The following is a 20117-nucleotide window of genomic DNA, read 5'->3' on the forward strand; positions in this document are numbered from 1 at the left end:
CTACTCATTTAGCCGGTTTGTGAAGCGACAGGCTTGTTCAACACAACTACACTTCCCATCATTCTCTGTAGCAGCACTAGAACACTAAAATACAGGATAATACATAAATGACTCAATCCACATCCTTTGGTGCACTAGTGCCAAAAAAGCTTCCTGTCTTTGAGGAACGGGCAAAACAAATATGAAGTTGACCAATATTATAAATCTTCTCAGACCTTGAACATCATAATTATGACTTTTATACTCATAAATAGGACTTCCCAGGAGAACTTGAAGGCAGCCTAACACTGCATTGATGCATTGCGATCTGACAAGCATCAGAATGTAATGATTGATTATAATTACTATAACAATATTCAATGAATTCTGCATTAATTTCTTATCAAAATACAATTACTGAGCCTATAATTTTTGTGTAAAGTGAAAAGTTAATTGTCTGAAAAGTAAATTTAAAAAGGTAAAAGTAAATGATCCCCTTAGAGTCTCTTCAGCATAATAAAATAATGACCAAGCTGCAGATTTTATGATACATTGCATCATTTAATAAATGGACATAATCAAAATGAATGCCGGTCAGAGCAAACATTCACACCCCTTCTTCAGATGTAAAAACCTGTAGCCCATTTATATTCAGAACTGTTGCAGATGCTGGCCAAATGGCCAGATGTAGACGTTTTGAGAAGCTGAGCGATGCAAATACATTTATCAAAATAGGACGGAAAAAAGATCTGGTTGAACACTCAATGTTGCATCGTTTCCAAAAACACAACCTGTTGAAAGCGACTCAGTCATTTGACGAATTCCAAGACCTCCAATGCTTTTGGAACTGTCATGTGTGATTCCCATTAACAGAACTCTATTTGCAATTTCAGCTAAGTGCATTGACTAAGCACCATTTCAAACATCAAAGTGAGCTTGCAAGAACTTTCACATCTGAATAAATAGATCAAACACTAATTTCACTAATAATGGAGAAGTGGCAATTAAACAGGAGCCAGATGACAAAACCAGAGAAGCATTTGATCTGCATAAGTGACTGCAGAATGATGTATTACTCCATTCAAATGTGAAGAATGCAAGTCTTGATTGGCACTTCAAGGGAACTTTGCTCGGTGACATTAATTGAGCTAATGAATAGATGAAGTGCTGCAATGTAGAGTGAAAGTTTGCTGTGTGTGTGTGCATGTTTTGCATCTGTGTCTATGTGTTCAGTGCACCACCCAAGTTGACAATCAATACGGCTCAAAGGGAGACAGCTTGCACCTCTACAGGAAAGAGACACGACCCTTGACTCTGTTTAAGAAGAGGTCAGATTGCGATAAGAGTCATTTAATTATAAACACTTGCTGCTTTCATTGCATTCAGGCCTTTATGAATTAAATCGGTGGTAAATAGTGAGGAGCATCAAATGCTTAAACAGGCCTATATAATCAACTCAATGAAGCTCTCATTAAATTCACTCAAGATGAGAGTATAAAAAATGTAACCAAATTTATGCATTTACACAGAGTGAGGTCCGAAAGTCAGTGACCATTTTAAGCAGAAAAATTTAGGATTTTGAAAATTATGAAAGCTGTGATGTCAAATGAAGATTAATTTTTGAAGTAATTTCTGAAATTATTTTACATTTTTTTGAAATGTAAAGAAAAGTATTCAAACAGAAACATGCAAAAAGAAGAGCTTTGACCCCACTGTATATAACTGTATATATACAAATAAAATGTACATACATGTAAATATGAATATTTAAAACTCTTTATAAACTATATATTTAAACAGGCCCCTCACTGTGCTGACTTGAATGTTAGGTATTCCGCAAGCTTATTAAAATCCTTTGAGGGCTTGGTACATGTGTTGCTCCGGCTGTATAATTGGGCAAAATGTTTATGGAGGAGGAGTGTTTAGTTTACAGGCAAATGACTGAAACTAAACGGATATGCTCTCTTAGATTGCTCCTGCTACTCACCCCTTACCTGATAACTGCATTCACAAGCAATGGGAGACATGCCATGTATTTGACTCCATTAACAGGAAGGAGAGGGGAGGGGAGGGGGGCATATATAGACTATAGGAGTATATGGAAAGCATGAGGAGCCATTTGAAGTCTTTGCTTATTTTTTGTGTAATGGCCATGGACCAAATATCTCCCTGGAAAAGAGTTCTTCAAAGGCCAAGGGATTAGCGATAGTACGTCCCATTTAGAGCAGCTTGAGATATGGCAAAGCCTCAGACCCCTTTGAGTGGGAGCCTCATTGGATGCAGAATAACAAGAAAATAACCTTCTAAACTTCAATTCACAACATTTTGGCTTAATGCTTTGATTGGTATAGAAAAAAAAAATGTTGAAGCGGAGGAAAAAAAAAATTGTTGAAGTGAAGCTGAGAAAAACATCTTCATATAACAACATTTTAGCCATTTTTAAAATCATATGCTCTCGTTTATTCTTTATCTAATTCTGTGCATTAGTGGTGGAGATTTTGCACTGACTTTTTCTACATGTTACATCGTTATACCAGTAGGTGGCAACACCACGACAGTGACTGTATTTATGAGCGATTCTTTGAATAATTTATCAACCAATTCATTCAAAATGATTCATTTAGGAACGAAACAAGTGTCTTATAGCTGCGTCCAAATTCAGAGGCTGCATCCTTCAAAGGCCATATTTGAAGGCAGATTGTTTCAACTTGGCGTGATCAGGGTTGTTCCAATTTGAAGTCTCCTTCAAATGCATCCTTCACTTTGCGGGCAATGAAGGTTACAACAGATGGTTCCTATGCGTCCTACCCTACCCCAGAATTCATTGCACGGTGGTGACAAAAAAATCGGCAGATTACTATTAAATGTAAGTATTGGGTACCAACTTACTTGAATAATCTAATGTATCAACAATATATATATATGTATATATATATATATATATATATATATATATATATATATATATATATATATAAGCAGTTCAAATGTCTTACCAAGATGCAATTTTATATAATTTGTGCTCTTTATTATGAACATAAATGCAACAAGGTGAACATATTTAGACAGGTTTTGAACCCAGTTTTGTTATGAGGCAGTAGAATATAAAAAGTCCACAAACGTTACTTCTGCTCATCAACGACAACTGTCAGTTGCTAGGAGACTAGAACAGTCCTAGACTGTCCTATTTAACAATGCTTGGTCTGACCTTTCACGACCTTCGAAGGATGCAGCCTCTGAATTGCACAACAAAGGTAGTTCTAATCAAAGCAGCAGAAGAATGCAGTGGTGTTACATTGCTGAAAGCAGAATCCATGTTTTTGAACGAATCAGTTGAATGAATGATTCAATAAGCATCATATATATATATATATATATATATATATATATATATATATATATATATATATATATATATATATATATATAATATATATATATATATATATATATATATATATATATATGCAGTATTGTGTATACTAGTTTTATGCTTAAATCAAATGCAACTCTCCTCAATAAGCTGCAAGATTTGAGGTATGATTCATGTCTTAAGCGCTAATTGTGCAGGACAAGGATGCACCAAAGTTTAATACTTATTGTTAGGGGTTTGTTGAAATATCTAACCCTAGGTTTGAGCAATAATAATTATGATGCTTGCCTAATTACTGACAATAAAACACGATGCCAATGGTCGGCAGGCCTCACAATTGAAACAAGACCTGCAATTTAGTAACGGCTGTACATTCATCACTCTGCAATCAATGCTCTTTTCCAAGGACGCTGTAAAAACAAAATTTAGAGCCAAACTTTAAACTTTTTGAGCAAAGGTGGCTCAATTATTATTTTATAAAAGAGCCACTTAGAAATGAAAGTTAGAAAGTAAATACTAAAAGAAGAAAACAACAGTAAAACTCAGCATGTGATCGGTTTTAGTACGTGCCGTTCCTCCTAATGCAACATTACATTAACAAGCCTCTAGCGTCTTGGCTAATGTTTTTTTTTTTTTTTTTTTCTTCTTTTTTCTTTGGCCTATTGTGCATATCATTCCTCACTGGAGAAATAAGAGAGATAGACGGAATGAAGGATTGCTGGAGGAGAGGATGGGAAAACTCGAAGCCTGCTGAGTTTATAGTGTCTCGGCACTGTCTTTAATGATGCTGTAAAACGCGGTTGCAGGGCTTCCTTGGGAGTCGAGCGAGGGCTGGACTGGTGATTACTCCCACTATCAACGTGCCGAATCTGAGCCGTACACATCAAACGCTCACTCAGCACACATTATCCTGCGAAGAATGTTCTCTGAGAGCTCGAAATAAAAGTCTTACCCTTGTAGGAGACTCACGAATGTTAGCAAATCTGATTGTTGTGTTGATTGTGACCTAACTTTTGGTCCAGAAGGAATGCAATGCCATTTTTGATTAGTTGTACGTTCACTCGAGTCTGCTGTAAAAAATCTATGAACATTTTTGACAGCTATGAATGATTCCTTAAACCAAATGCCTTCAAATTGCACTTAAGTATTTTAATATCCTCTTTGAACTCTAAACGTTCTGGATCTCTGCAGAAGTCCAGTGGCACAGCAAGACATTGAGTTCGGATAATCCTCACAACAGGAGTGATGTGTTAAATGTGTGTGTTCTTGTCTCTGATAAATGTCGTCTCTATTTATGCATGCTCGTATATTGAGTTTGGCTCAGATCACAGCAGAAGGCTTCGCTTTGTTAAACAAACATTGTGCTCGTTTTTATCATTCTTGGGGAAGTGTCTTTGAGAGCAAAGAGAGATGCCGGACTCGGAGAAGAGCTGGACGTGGGCTCGCTTGTGTTGCTTTCACTGACATCAGTCAACATTAGGAGATCTCCCCTGGAGCCAGAACTCCTACAGAGCGACAACAGCCTCACTGATAGCGCTGAACTTTAACTTTTCAGGCGCTTTGGCAGCAGCATTGTATGCACTTCATCTACTGAACACATTCAGCTGTCAATATTAGTGAAATGCTGCTACGATTGGAGACCTTGCATTGTTGTTTTGCTCCCTAATTGAAGTAACTAAGTAGATGTTTGCAGTTTCTAGAAAAATGTAGGTGGCATTTGCAAAAAGACCATCATGATGGTATAGGGTGTTGGTATGCAGTTGTTATGGTATTTTTATCATAACAGTCACACTGGAATGATATAGTCACGTTTACAGGAAATAAAGTTGCAATTATGTGATATATATGCTGGAATTATGAGCCCTAAGGTCATTTTGAGCTTTCACAGTTTTCAATTGTCTGTAAGTAAAATAACATGTTATTCAAAAAAAGTAACTCTGGTTTGAAGAAAATTCTCATATAACTTCAATTCTTACAGTAGCAACTGTGATAAACGTTCTTATACAATAAGTTAATGTTAAATGTGTTTAATGTGTACGTTTGTATGTGGTTTGACTTTGAACTAGTGTCAGTGTCCTGGCTCAAAATCGGATTTTAGGCTCAATTATGGAATATGGAAGCAAACGACAGCATTAGAACTGAAAACGCTGTTTTTGGCTCGGCCGAAAGGATTTAATTTGTCCGCCCTTGAATGTACTTTTACTATTCCCTTTAGCACAGCAGTTGCATTTCAATGCAAAACAAGCCCTTCATCAAGTACAAAACTCATTTTTAAACTATGATTCATCTTTTGGCCTGTTAATCTTCTAAAACATCTTAATTATTCATATTCTATTACATTTTGAAGGCTAAACCATGGTAAAGTGCTAATTAGAACATACAGCAATTATTTCTTCGACATACTTGATAAATGCGGTTCTGCATTGATTTTGCTATATGTGAATATTGACATTATTCTACTTCATGGACTTTGTCACGGCATTCAACTACACAATCATGCTATAATATCATAATCCTATGTCCTAATCATGCTTGTATCCTGGAGTTTGTCTCAGTAATGATATGAGGCCAAAAAGCAAACATTGTTCGAGTAAGCATGTTCTTTGTCTAGCTTCACAAGTGTCCTGAGGCATGAGGTTATGGGTTCTTGAGTCAGCACTTCTCATTCTTTGCTCTTGTGCATGCATCTACATTCAACATTGTGCTATTCATGTAAAAGCTAAAAAACAACCTTATTTTTGCAGTTTCATTTGGAAACACTAGATGCACAGAAACTGCACATTTAAAGCCGCGTGTAAATGATTTTTGCTGTTGTACGAGCTTGCAGACGATATTTTTCCATCGGTAAAAATTGTGTCAATTGTTGGTGCTCCAATGGTTGTGGCTCACATCATGTGAGAACAAGCCGAGTACCTTGTGACCACCTCCCAAGCTCCCGATAATTTTTAAACGTTTAAAAAAAGTCAGCCTGAATTTGACTCTCCCCTATTCCCAAATTATACAACATACATACATCATAAAACTACATTATATAAGCTACAGTTCTAGCAACCCTATAGAGTGCGCATACGGAATGACCATGCCGTTTGCTGTTATTCACCTAATCATTACACAGCCGTCTTTGTATTTATTTTTTGATTTCTATCAGAAGCTATAGCAGCAATATTGAAAACTCAAATCTCTATGTTTAGTGCCAAAGCTCATGTGATTGGCGCTGGCTCGCCATGCAGTACAGTCGTGCCATGTATACCAGCTGCTTTGACATGATTGTCATGTTAACTGACTTGTAACGTGTGCAATGGTTCACAAACTCCCAAGTTTCTAAACTTGCACAGTGTATGCCCGGCTTAAGATGTACAAGCAATGTAAAAAATGCCTGAGACTACATTAAAAGTAAATATGTTGCATGTAAAGTAACATGTTGTGAACTAACACCTATGCATTCTTTAATTTAACCTCTTTAAGTTAAAGACTCCAGTAAGACTGAACCTCAAAAAGCAAATTCCATCCCACACCTTGAACTATAGTTGACTCTAATTCCAGACCAGTGGCTCATTGGTCTTCTTTCAGTTGAGTTCTACAGATTACAGATGAATGATTAGAGTCTTGAGGTTTGCTGTTTGTTCTTATGTGGCTCAGGGTTTTGTCTTGGGTTGATCAAAGGAATTTTTTTAAGTCAACTCATACTAACTGGTAGCAGCAATTTACCCCCACCACCACCGCATATGCAGTAGCCTAAAACTGTGATAACATGTCTTCCTCAATTTCCTTTAAAAACCCAAAAAGGCTTAATAATAACTAATAATAACAAAAGCGCAAGATAATAAATGTACATCCTGTTTTAGGGTCAAACATGGAGATCACATGGAAATAAATGCTTTCAACCTATCCTGTCCCCACTTGAAAACCCATTAGTGTTGCAACCCTCAACAAGCACAAAAAAGGAAAACCCTCAAGTACTGGACCATCTGTTGTGCTTTTCCTTGTGCTGAGTTACAGTTCTGTTCTTTTACAGTGTCTTGTTACACTTCTGTTTTTTTTCCCCTCAATGTGAAGGACTTTCGTATAAAATTTCAGTTTAGGCAAGTTCAGCCCGAATTTCCAACGGGACATTACACAATTGCAATAATCCATTATATGGCATAAAATTGATGCTTTTACAAGAGATGCTACAGATGGGGCTCTTATACCATTACCAAATATTGTAAAACTCATGTGTTTCCATGGCTGCACATCAATAATAATCACATTTGTAGATGGTTTTTCCATTACTATCTATCTATCTATCTATCTATCTATCTATCTATCTATCTATCTATCTATCTATCTATCTATCTATCTATCTATCTATCTATCTATCTATCTATCTATCTATCTATCTATCTATCTATCTATCTATCTAGCCATCCATCTAGCCATCCATTCATCCAGTATTTTTTTATACCCCTTTAAATAAAGAAAAGCTAGTTGCTAATGACATCATCCTCCAGGAAGTGACATCATTTTGGATAGAAATCAGCACAGCAAAAATCAAAAAAGCTGCATCCAAAATCGCATAGTCTCTTGAGCAGGTACTTATGTTGAATAAGTAATTCTTTCATGACCACTAAAAAAGTATGTTCTATATAGTATAAGTGTGTGTAGTATGAATGTAATCCGGACGTAGCTACTGCTTTTTCCATGCTGTCATTATCATGTGAGTTGCATCACTTCACTACTGTCATTTACAAAATCTTCCCCTGTGGCCTCATGGGATAGTAAAGTGTCCATCGTATGCACACTTCAGGATCTCATCAGAAGTAGTAAGTCATAGTTTTGCCTACTCATTTGAGTACTGCAAATTTGTCACATACTGTTTTTCGCCTAGTAGGGAAGTATACAATTTCAGATGCAGCCTTCGTAAGTATTGAAACTGATCATTCCTGTGATTTTTTTGTGATTAGATTCTATAATTAGTTTCTGTCATTCTACAATAAATACCCATCTTGTTTCAGTACAGAAATCAGTTTAAAAATGTCAAAACATTAGCTTCAAGCTGCCATCATCATAAGATAACTTTCAATCCCTCTACCTCTTCAGTTCCATCCTCTAAGAAATCCTGTTAGTCTAGATGTTTAGACCAAATAATGCACGTTTCTTAGCCATTTAGCCAATCGGCCTTCAGTCTCGTGTCGTCCATGTGGATGTTCCTCGGCCCTGAGCATTAGCTCTCAGTGTGTTTGTTTATGTTAGCTCAGAGAGAGAGAGAGGAACCACAGTTCTCGCTGCACAGCTGCACTCCCGTCTGCCACAGGGTCAACAGCCACTCTCTGATTGGCTGCAGCTCGAGCTGAATTGCAAAGAAAACATGCTTGTCTTCTAGAGAAGCAGTAACTTTGATAATCATAATTGATGATAGAGTCTGGCTCAATCAAATATAGTCTTAACCTATCCACCTCTGAGTAATCATAAGCCCAATATTAGAAAATGATAATTAAGCAGCAGTTTTGGAGTGGCTTGTTTATAGCATTAGAAATTTTAATAGAATTACATCATTACTAATTGTATTAAATCATATCAATATTTGCTGAGAAAGTGGGCAGTGATTAGGGGCATTATTCTGGCATGAAATAGATGAAAAGTTGCTTTAAATGTCAAACTATTGTTTGTTTTATTTTGTTTTGTATAAAATATATATATATATATATATATATATATATATATATATATATATATATATATATATATATATATATATATATATATATATATATATATATATATATATATATATATACGCTGAAGCACTACAATTACTAACCGGTAATAAATAAAAGCTAAAACTAAATTGAAAATAAAATAAATTAAAGCTAAAAAGTAATATAAAAACAAATAGAAATGACAAAAATACATAACAAAATTAATAAAAATTAAACTACAATAAAAAATACATTAAAAATTAAAAAATAGAAGCAAATTCTCAATATAAAATAAAAATAGTACATAAAAATACTAAAGTAACACTGGACCATTGTGCTGTGGCAATTTGTGAGTCCATGATGATGCAAAGTCAGCTTTCGCGCAAACAGAACTTTATTTGTTTATCTGAACATCATGAACTTCACACTCACACGATGAATGGAACAACCTTTAAGCTTTTAAAACAAACAAGGTTCTCATCAATAGTAACTAACTTTAACGGGTCAAACACTAACATTTCACTAACATTACACAAACAAATGTAAACTGAAAATATACTCTTCCCTGAATATAACAGAAACAATTGCACAACAGTCTGATAACTAAAATGAACAATGAACTAGGAATGCATTGCCTCATAATCCACTGCCACAGTCCAGTTTGTTAATGAATTGTTTCAATGAATCAATTGATTTAGTTAAGAAACTCAAATGATTCATTCAAATCACCAGTCCTCCAGTTTGAATAATTTTGTTGATGTTGCCAGCTGCAGATCATTTTCAACCGTATCTTATTGCATTACCAGAAATGGCAACTTTATGCAATAAAAGTGTAAGTTATGACATGATATGATATACACTATTTCCCTTTCTTGTATTCTAGTGAGTATGATTTATAGCGTTCTTCTCCAAAGGTCTCCTTAGCAGATTGCATTATCAGACTGTGTTGTAAAACATACATTTTCTTTGACAGGCAAATCGTATATTTCACATCTTTTAGCACAACTCTGGATTTTGTATTTGTTTCCCATAATCTTTAAAGCCTCACCATCTGTGATGGGTTTACAGATGATAAGGTCATAACCAAATCCCGGTAATTGCAAATTTGGCTTACCACAAGTCATTTTTGATTCATTTATGAATTCTAGTCTGAAGACGGAAGCTAATCCTGCTGTTTAATCCAAGTGGGAACAATTTATAACAGTTAACCTTGAAAATTGCAGTTCCAAAAGTGATTTTTAAAATATGTTGATTAACCATAACATTGTATAAGTATTTATAAGATGCAAGAGACCATGGCTAGTTGACATTCTAGTGGACATCTCTCAGTTTGAGGTTATCATATTTTGAATTTTGACTTCAAAAAAGATATGGTGTAAGAAATGTGTAAAACATATATTTTTTAATTTTTGTTTTTTATGAAAGCTACATTATCTTCCACAACATATATCATATAATCTGTGGGGTGGGCACTTTTTTTTTCAGTGACTCTTTCTGCAGGTTACAACAATATGCCAGTAGGTGGCGACATGAGGGTGTATTTATGAATGAATCTTTGAATTCCTATTAAAGGTGCCCTAGAATCAGAATTTACCTCGGCATAGTTGAATAACAAGAGTTCAGTATATGGAAAAGACATACAGTGAGTTTCAAACTCCATTGTTTCCTCCTTCTTATGTAAATCTCATTTGTTTAAAAGACTTCCGGAAAACACTCGGATCTCAACATAACACCAACTGTTACGTAACAGTCGGGATCATTAATATGTATGACCCCAATATTTGCATAATGCCAGCCCATTCGACGCATTAGACAAGGAAAGGCAATATTAACGTCTGGATCTGTGCACAGACAAGGTAAGCAAGCAAGAACAACAGCGAAACATGGCAGATGGAGCAATAATAACTGACATGATCCATGATATCATGATATTTTTAGTGATATTTGTAAATTGTCTTTCTAAATGTTTCATTAGCATGTTGCTAAATGTTGTTAAATGTGGTTAAAGTTATCATCGTTTATTACTGTATTCACGGAGACAAGAGAGTTGTCGCTATTTTCATTTTTAAACACGTGCAGTCTGTATAATTCATAAACACAACTTCATTCTTTATAAATCTCTCCAACAGTGTGTAATGTTGGCTTTAGCCACAGAGCATAGCCTCAAACTCACACAGAATCAAATGTAAGCATCTAAATAAATACTTTACTCACATAATTCGAAGCATGCATGCAGCATGCATGATGAACATCTTGTAAAGATCCATTTGAGGTTTATATTAGCTGTGTGAACTTTGTTTATGCAATGTATAGTCGAGAGCTTGTGTGGCAGAGGAAGCGCATCTCTTTAAGGGGCCGTGCTGAAAAAAATCAGTGCATAGTTAATGATGCCCCAAAATAGGCAGTTAAAAAAAATTAATAAAAAAAAAAATCTATGGGTATTTTGAGCTGAAACTTCACAGACACATTCAGGGGACACCTTAGACTTATATTACATCTTGTAAAAAAACAATCTAGGGCACCTTTAATTCAAAACACATTTAGGCTGTGTCTGAAATCGCCACCCCTATAAATAGAGCACTATTTGAGGGGACAGTCATTTGTAGTGGTGTCCGAAACCATAGTGGATGTTATCAAGTGCACTCATTCAATCCCATAATGCACCACAATAACGAGCGTACAACTGATGTACACTCAGCGGCTAGAGAATACCCATAATGCACTGTGAGAGTCGCATTAAACATGCTAGTTTCCATGACGGAGTTCAAGATAAATCTTTTCATTACTACTATTAAACAGCAAGTACAAACTATGCAAAGACACTCTCAGTGACTCTCTCGTTTTCATTCACTCCTTCAAGTGGACTATATTAGTGGAGTAATGTAGGGAATAGTGAATGAAGGTACATGGGGTGATTTCAAACAAAGCTTTATTCTGTGATTGACTCACTACATGAGTAAGTCATTGAATTATTCATTCAACTGATTTGTTCAAAATGATTCAGGAACAGGATGCCGCTACTAGGTTTGTTTGAAACTATTTGTTGGCAGAGCAAAAACAGACAAAATACCTGGTGATGTTGTGTGTAAAATGTACTCAATTACTCAAATTTTATTCAATTCTTACTGCATTTAACTTCTAGTATATTAACGACTTTTTGAGGAAACTAAAAACACTTCATGAAACAGTAAAAACAGCTGAAGCAGTTTTTTTCTTAAACAAAATTAGACTTAGGCCTGATTAGTCCTTACCCGTGTGACAACTAGCCCCATTCTCTTTATAGAGTATCAAGAAATATTGATTAGTCATCAAAGTATCTGGTTGTGTATGAGTCAGTGGGAAGAATCTGTGCAAACGTCAGTGCTGTCGAAGTCTCCAGTGGCTGTGACAGTGGGGCAGCTCGCTGCAGCCATGCTGATTGAATTAGCATTAGGATGTTCTCAGACCCGAAGCTATTTTTGGGGCATTCAGTACAGAAGAATAGAGGCAGGATCTTTGTGTTCTTTAAAAGCCTCTCTGTGTTTTCTGTGTGTATAGATTCTCTTTGACCTCACTGCGAATGTTTGAGCAATTGGGCTGTAGTGTAAAGGGAAAATTGGAGATATTCCAGACTCCACACATATGTACATGAACATTCACACAGGCGCACTCAACAGGGTTCCCCCTTTGACATCAGGCCAAACACTTTAGCTATTGAGGGACACATAACATCCCACTCTTTCCTTTTCTGAGTATCCGGTCTCTCTCTGGATGCTGCCTGTGCGATGAATGTTAATCGTATGCATATAGTGCAAAAACATATGATGCATTATTAATGACCAATGAGTATCTAATTGCTGTTGTCACATCAACACATGATTTTGAGGGCATGTTATTACTGTTTACAAATGAATTTAGCATACAGAAGGACAAGCTGGAAATATTCCTGTCCAGTCTGTTTCCTATGAGCACATTCTTGTCCCGTCACAGCACACTGTCATAATGGATTAGTGGCTCAATGCCACCATACACAGCCTGACCATCAACACAGTCATTCTTATGCACTGTTAATTCCCCATTTACAATAAACTGACACTCTGAGACCCTTTTGAAAAGATTTAGTGAAAGATGCCTATTGGAATTTCTATCATAATTTGGAATTAATCCTAAAGGGAATTCTCTTGTAGAATTTCAGTGTAGCACAAAACTAGGTCATTTAAGACATGTAGTTCCCAAATGGAGTATTACATTTTAAATACCCCTGAGGAACATTAAAAAGCAGTCTTTTAGGATTTTGTGCATTTTTACCCTACAAACTTTACAGTATTAGTATAAAGTATTAGTTCATCCTGAAATGAGAGGGTGTGTAAATGATGACAGATTTTATATTTCTGGGTGAAATATTCCTTTAAGGTTCTGATAAAGACTTTCTGTTTAGACTGTTTATACATATTTTTTTTAAGTTTGGGACAGATTTGTGAATGTTTTTGAAATTTCTTATGCTCACAAATGCTGCATTTATTTGATAAAAAATACAGTAAAAATAGTAGTATTGTGAAATATTATTACAAATTAAAATACGTTTTTAATGGAAGCTTGTTTCAGCCATGGAATAAAACAATTTAAAAAGATAACTGCAATTTTTTATCTCAAAATTCTGACTTTATTTCTCGCAATTGCAAGTTTATATCTCGCAATTCTAACTTATAACTCGCAATTGTGAGAAAAAAGTCTAAATCGTGAGACAAAAAGTCATATTTACCTATATTTTTTATTTTTTTTAATTCAGTGGTAGAAACAGGCTTCCATAGTTTTCTACTTGAATATATTTTAAAATGTATTTTATTTCAGCAAGATTACTCCAGTCTTCAGTGTCACATGATCCTTCAGAAATCATTCTAATGTGCTGATTTGCTGCTAAAGAAACATTTCTCATTATTATCAATGTTGAAAACAGTTGCACTGCTTAATATTTTTGTGGAGACTAATAAATTCTTTTTGGATACAGGATTTTTTGTTGAATGGAAGGTTTAAAAACAGCATTTATTTGAAATAGAAAAGTCTTTACTGTCACTTTTGATCAATTTAATGTGATAAAAGTATTAAGTTCTTAAAACAACAAAAAAGTAACCCCACACTTTTGAATGGTAGTGTATGCATTTGGCATATGTTTTATTCACAGTGATGGCACACATTTTTTCAGTATGTGCTTCTTCAAAATCAAACCTACGTGTTGCTATAGCATTATGCTTTGCAGGTTAAGCGACAAGAACTGTAGGATTTATTTGATTCTTAGAGGATTCAATCTCATTTGGATCCTTTAGGATTCCAAAAGGAATCCTGTGCATATTTATCTAGGAATTCCTCAATCATTCCTGTCCTTCTAAATAAGATGTTTTTCAGACATCTCTGAGTAACATTGTCTGTTACCTCTCTTGTAACAGACATTTTGGACTCTGATATGGATTGCATGTGCAGATGTTCCTGTAATGGCGTCTGTTTTACATCCTGAGCTGTGACATAAAGAGAAAAATATGTGACCGTCTCAGACTGGTCAGTGGTGGTAACCTGGGAAATGGGATGTATGGGTCTACTCAGTACATTTGGTCTCATTCACTAATAATTGCATACAAGTGTTCTTATTTATGCACTGTAAAACCAAAAAGTGAAATTAATTAAATGAAATGAGTTTCACTGAAATAATAATGAAAGTTCATTGTAAAAAGCTGCGTGAACTCAAAATTTGATTGTAGTAAGCTGAACTTAATATGATTGAGTTGCAGCAGTTTTCTAATTCCCAGCATGTTTTGCTTTAGACTGTATAGGGAAAATATTGAAATTAAAAGGATAGTTCACCCAAAAATGAACATTTGATGTTGATCTGCTTACCCCCTGGGCATCCAAGATGTAGGTGACTTTGTTTCTTCAGTAGAACATAAATGGTGATTTTTAACTCCAACCGTTGCCGTCTGTCAGTCGTATAAAGCATGTCAATGGGAACTCCATCTATAAGAGTAAAAAAAAACATATACAGACAAATCCAAATTAAACCCTGTGGCTCATGAATGCACATTGATGTCCTAAGACACGAAACGATCAGTTTGTATTTTTTTTGCCGTCTGTCAGTCAAATTATGGGAGTGAATGGGAACTCGAAAAATAAGAGTCGAAAAAACTTGCATAGACAAATCCAAATTAAACCCTGTGGCTCGTGACGACACATTGATGTCCTAAGACACGAAACGATTGGTTTTTGCAAGAAACCAAACAGTATTTATATAATTTTTTACCTCTAATACTCCACTATGTCCAACTACCTTGAGCATCCGGTGTGTGAGATCTGAATGCACTCTGAAGCCAGAAATGATGTCTGGCACTCTTTGACGTATACGCACGAGAGTTTTCAGACCTCACACACCGGATGCTCAAGGTAGTTGGACATAGTGGAGTATTAGAGGTAAAAAATTATATAAATACTGTTCGGTTTACAAACCGGTTTAAAAATACAAACTGATCGTTTCGTGTCTTAGGACATCAATGTGCCGTCATGAGCCACAGGGTTTAATTTGGATTTGTCTGTGCATGTTTTTTTTTTTACTCTTATAGATGGAGTTCCCATTGACATGCTTTATACGACTGACAGACGGCAACGGTTGGAGTTAAAAATCACCATTTATGTTCTACTGAAGAAACAAAGTTACCTACATCTTGGATGCCCTGGGAGTAAGTAGATAAACATCAAATTTTCATTTTTGGGTGAACTATCCCTTTATGTGTGTTTATGCACAAGATTAACAGAGGGTTATTATGTGCCCTGGTGTCGGCTCTTGTTTACCCTTTTCTGTATCAATTTAAATGATCAATGACTGACATTTGTGACATCATTTAGCTTTTGTATGGTAAGTGGGTGGAGAAAACGAAATGGCAGGTGGAAAAATCAATATGCCTCTTTAGCAAAGAGGCGAAATTGTGAAGAGCGAGTATAGACTCAACAGCACAGCATTTGTTCATCTGTTTTTAGTTTAAAAGCGAGATGTGTGAGATGATTGTTGCAGGAATTATTCCCCGCGGGTCAGCCCCGGTTCTGCTTGTTGTGGCCTCGTTCAAGCCACAATTTAGTTCACTTGGTCCAAGTATTAACACAAACCTTCAACTCAGGAAGTCCTTGTGACTAAAGCAGTCCTGCTAAATTGAGCTCAAATCTAGTCATGTTAATCATGTTAGTCGTGTTATTTGTTGTGCTCTTTGACCCTGAGTTTCTGTCCTAACACACAATGTCAAACTAAGGCATGAAAGGTCACGTTTGCCCAGTCATGTTTGAGAGCAGTGAGGCATGCTGGGATCTTAAAGTGGAAAGATAACATGATAAAATTGAAACTGGCAGCACACAGGGGTCTGTATAAATATCTCGTCTTCCGAGGCATATTTCTCACACCTACAGATTTACAAAATCAAATCCATAAAAGGATGTTCAAAACTCTGAATCCCGGAATATTAATAAATGGAAGGGAAAAAAAAGCTCTGTAGCTGGAATATTTTCAGTTTTTCCCAATAAAATCTAGAAGGCAGACACTGTTCGCAGACATTAAACAGGACATTATAAACACATATTTAAAAATATTTATGGAATGACTGTTTTTAGAATGAGGATATATTTGTGAAGACTTAGCAGTGGCGCTAGATGAACTTCTTTTGTTGTTGTAGGATGTTGAAAAGTTGAGCAATCCTAAAACAATGGCAAATTTTATAGTTTAGAAAGTGTCATGTATTATTTGTAATGAATACAGAATCTAACTGAAACACTTTAGCTATTTTTCATTTTTAAATGCAATTTTTTGATTGTAATCTTTGAACAGTGTTTGGAATTGCATAATACTACACTACACTCAAAACATGAACTTTAGTTTCAAACAAACCGTCCTTGTTCACATTACTTAAAAACTCATGTTAATTTAACTCACTTAATTGTTTTTACTAAAAATGAGTATTGTCAGCTTTACTTAAAGGGTTAGTTCACCCAAAAATGGAAATTATGTAATTTATTTTCTCGTTCTACACCCGTAAGACCTTCGTTCATCTTCGGAACACAAATTAAGATATTTTTGATGAAATATGATGGCTCAGTGAGCCCTCTATTGCCAGCAATGTCACTGAACCTCTTAAGATCCATAAAAGCGTCTAAAGACATATTTAAAACAGTTAATGTGACTACATTGTTTCAACCTTAATAATATAAAGCGACTAGAATACTTTTTGTGCGCCAAAAAAAAAAAGCAAAATAATGACTTTTCAACAATATCTAGTAATGGCCGATTTCGGTTTTGAAGCTTCACAAATCTTTTGTTTTGAATCAGTGGTTCGGAGCGCCAAAGTCACCTGATTTCAGCAGTCTGGCAGTTTGATACGCAATCCGAATCACTGATTCGAAACAAAAGATTCGTAAAGCTTCTTACGGGTGTGGAACGACATGAGGGTGAGTAATTAATGGCAGAATTTTCATTTTTAGGTGCTCTTACGCTGTCCGTAGCATGTATACTATGCATAGTATGCTAATTTTATATGTATAGAATATCTGAATTAAATATGGAAAAATATACTGTATTCCACAATCACAATGCAATGTATTCACCTTAATGTTTTATTTCTATTTTCCTCTTTATAATTGAACTATAACTAATATCAGCAATTTTTTTCTTTTTTTATTGACTCATTATTTGATTGGGCTTTCAAAAGTTTTTACATAAATGTTATTAAAATATAAAAGAATCATATTTATTTTCGAGGTGATAACTTGATTCCACAAGCTAGAATTGTTTGATTTAATTTAATTTATTCATTAAATCATTTATATAGTTAATTTGATTGATTAAATTTCAATATTTAATTTATTGTTGGATACTGCATTGTGGTTTAAATACTTTTTAGAAAACAAATACAGCATGCAGTATACAGTGTACTATGTGTAATTGAACACTGCATTCTATACTAAATAGCCTGTAAGTGTAGTATTCCCTGCATTCCGAAATTTGCATACTGTGCACAGTATATCTAGTGCAAAAGTAGTATGGTAGTATGAGAACATACTGTAGGTCTCCATGTATGTATAACGTCACAGCTGAAGACAGTCCCTTGATCAACTGCTTGGTTTTCTGCTTGTCAAAACAGACAGCAAGTTTACATATTTTTTTGGGGGCGGAAAACCCTTCTTGTAAAGACCACACATATTTTATGGAAAAGATTCCAGAAGGACCTCCAGAACCGGTACTTTTCTTGACACAGCCTGTCAAAAATGTTTCTATAGCGTGTTCCACCGAATATCCTACTAAAATGCATACAGAAGATCAGTATCACTATTATTATGTAAAAGATGAAAATAATCAAGATACACATTCCCATTCACCCTCACAAAGAAAAACAGTTTCCCTCTGCAGGTCCTCTATCCTGTCAGACCTAATTTGAGATGATTTGTTGTAAAATCTGGAGTGGTGACCCTTAAAAGCACCAAAGTGAACAGTATGCACTATAGTTAGGGGTGAACAAAGGCTCTTCCTTTTTGAAAACCTCTGCCAAAATGAATAAAGCAAAAGACAGTAAAAATAATTGACTCGTAGCTTACGTATTAAACATCACTGTGTAACTCATCTATATGTGAATGATTCCTCAAAGTATGTGACTTCTTTTCAAAGCGAATTTTTGCTTGGCAGATGATAAACTGGGTGAAAATATCCTGCAAACCATAACATTCAAAGAGGGACTCAAGCAATATCACATACTCTTTTGACTTCGACCAGTATGCAATCATCTAGCTATAGCAACTGCATAGCAACACCCTGGTAACCAGCCACAACACCTTAGTGTAGAGTTGCACCACTCGTTTTCTTCATGGCAGTGTAAGTAAATCTCAAGTAAAGTGATCTTTTTTCCAAAATGTTTAGATTAGATAAAATGAATACTTTGACTCATGTGTCATAGTAACACTGTGATTGATACTTTGGTCAGTATATGAAGAATTCCTGACTTCTTGGGCAAAACACTGAACTGGGGCCAACACTTTTTTTCACAGCTCTGTGATTAGAAACCTGTCAGTAATGTATCTCCACCTCCATTATTATTACTACAGAATTTAAGAATAAAGTCTTTCAGATTAAAAACAATCTTTGGACTTTCCAGACCTATATCAGTGGATGTCCAAGCAAATCCTGACAGGAAAAATAGAACTCAAGTTACACATCAGCCTCTATTTCACAGCCACTCAAATCTGATGGACATGCAAAATGCAGAATGACACTGGCTATTTCTGACAGTCTAATCTAAACCCAGTTTATAATGACAGCGAGAAACATGACACAATAAAACTAGAACATTCCCGTTATACTTCATTAGGTTGTCTACACCGCTGACCACGTTCTTGCCGTGTAAACATGCGTAAATCTCGGATTCCAATATCATTTGATGAGTGAACACAATCAAATGTGTTAAAAAGGCTAAACACTGACAGCAGTTTTCCAGTGTATTTGTGCTGTTTTAGTCTGTTACAGTTACATGAAAGGAATAGTTCTGCCAAAAATGAAAATTATATTATCATTTACTCACCCTCATATGCTTCCAAACCCGCATGCCTCGAAAAAGAAGAAATTTATAGCACAATGTTCAACTGGTGAAAGTGAAGGGTGACCACAATTGTCAAGCACAATTTTCACTGAAAAATTGCAGTCTGTTCCTCGGATGATTTCAGAAGACCTGAAAATATAGTGCACACATCATATGGATTAATGTTATTATGTTTTTATGATGCTATTTAGAGTCTATCAGCCCCTAGTGATCATTGCATTGTATAGTAAAGAGCAGCATGAACATTCTCCAAAACATCTTCTTTCATGTTCCACAGTTTAGTCAAGTCACCTTTATTTCTGTAGGGCTTCATACAATACAGATTGTTTCAAAGCAGCTTTGCAGTGATAACAGGAAAATGATTCAATTAGGCAAACAAGAGTTCATTTCGGCTGTACAGCAGTTCTAAAAAGAAAATAACGTCATTGTTCAGCTGAAGTCAGTTCAGTGTTGATTCAGTTCCATTCTAAAGATAATCAATTATTGCATTAGTTCATT

At 35.4% G+C, this 20117-nt stretch overlaps 1 protein-coding gene across 1 annotated transcript in view; it reads left to right on the forward strand.

Annotated features, from left to right (window-relative positions):
* angpt4 (angiopoietin 4) overlaps nucleotides 1-20117 on the forward strand; it is a 47531-nt gene that overhangs the window by 983 nt on the left and 26431 nt on the right. The window lies entirely within an intron of this gene.

This window comes from Chanodichthys erythropterus, chromosome 21, assembly GCF_024489055.1.
Source record: "Chanodichthys erythropterus isolate Z2021 chromosome 21, ASM2448905v1, whole genome shotgun sequence".
Taxonomy (NCBI): Eukaryota; Metazoa; Chordata; class Actinopteri; order Cypriniformes; family Xenocyprididae; genus Chanodichthys; species Chanodichthys erythropterus.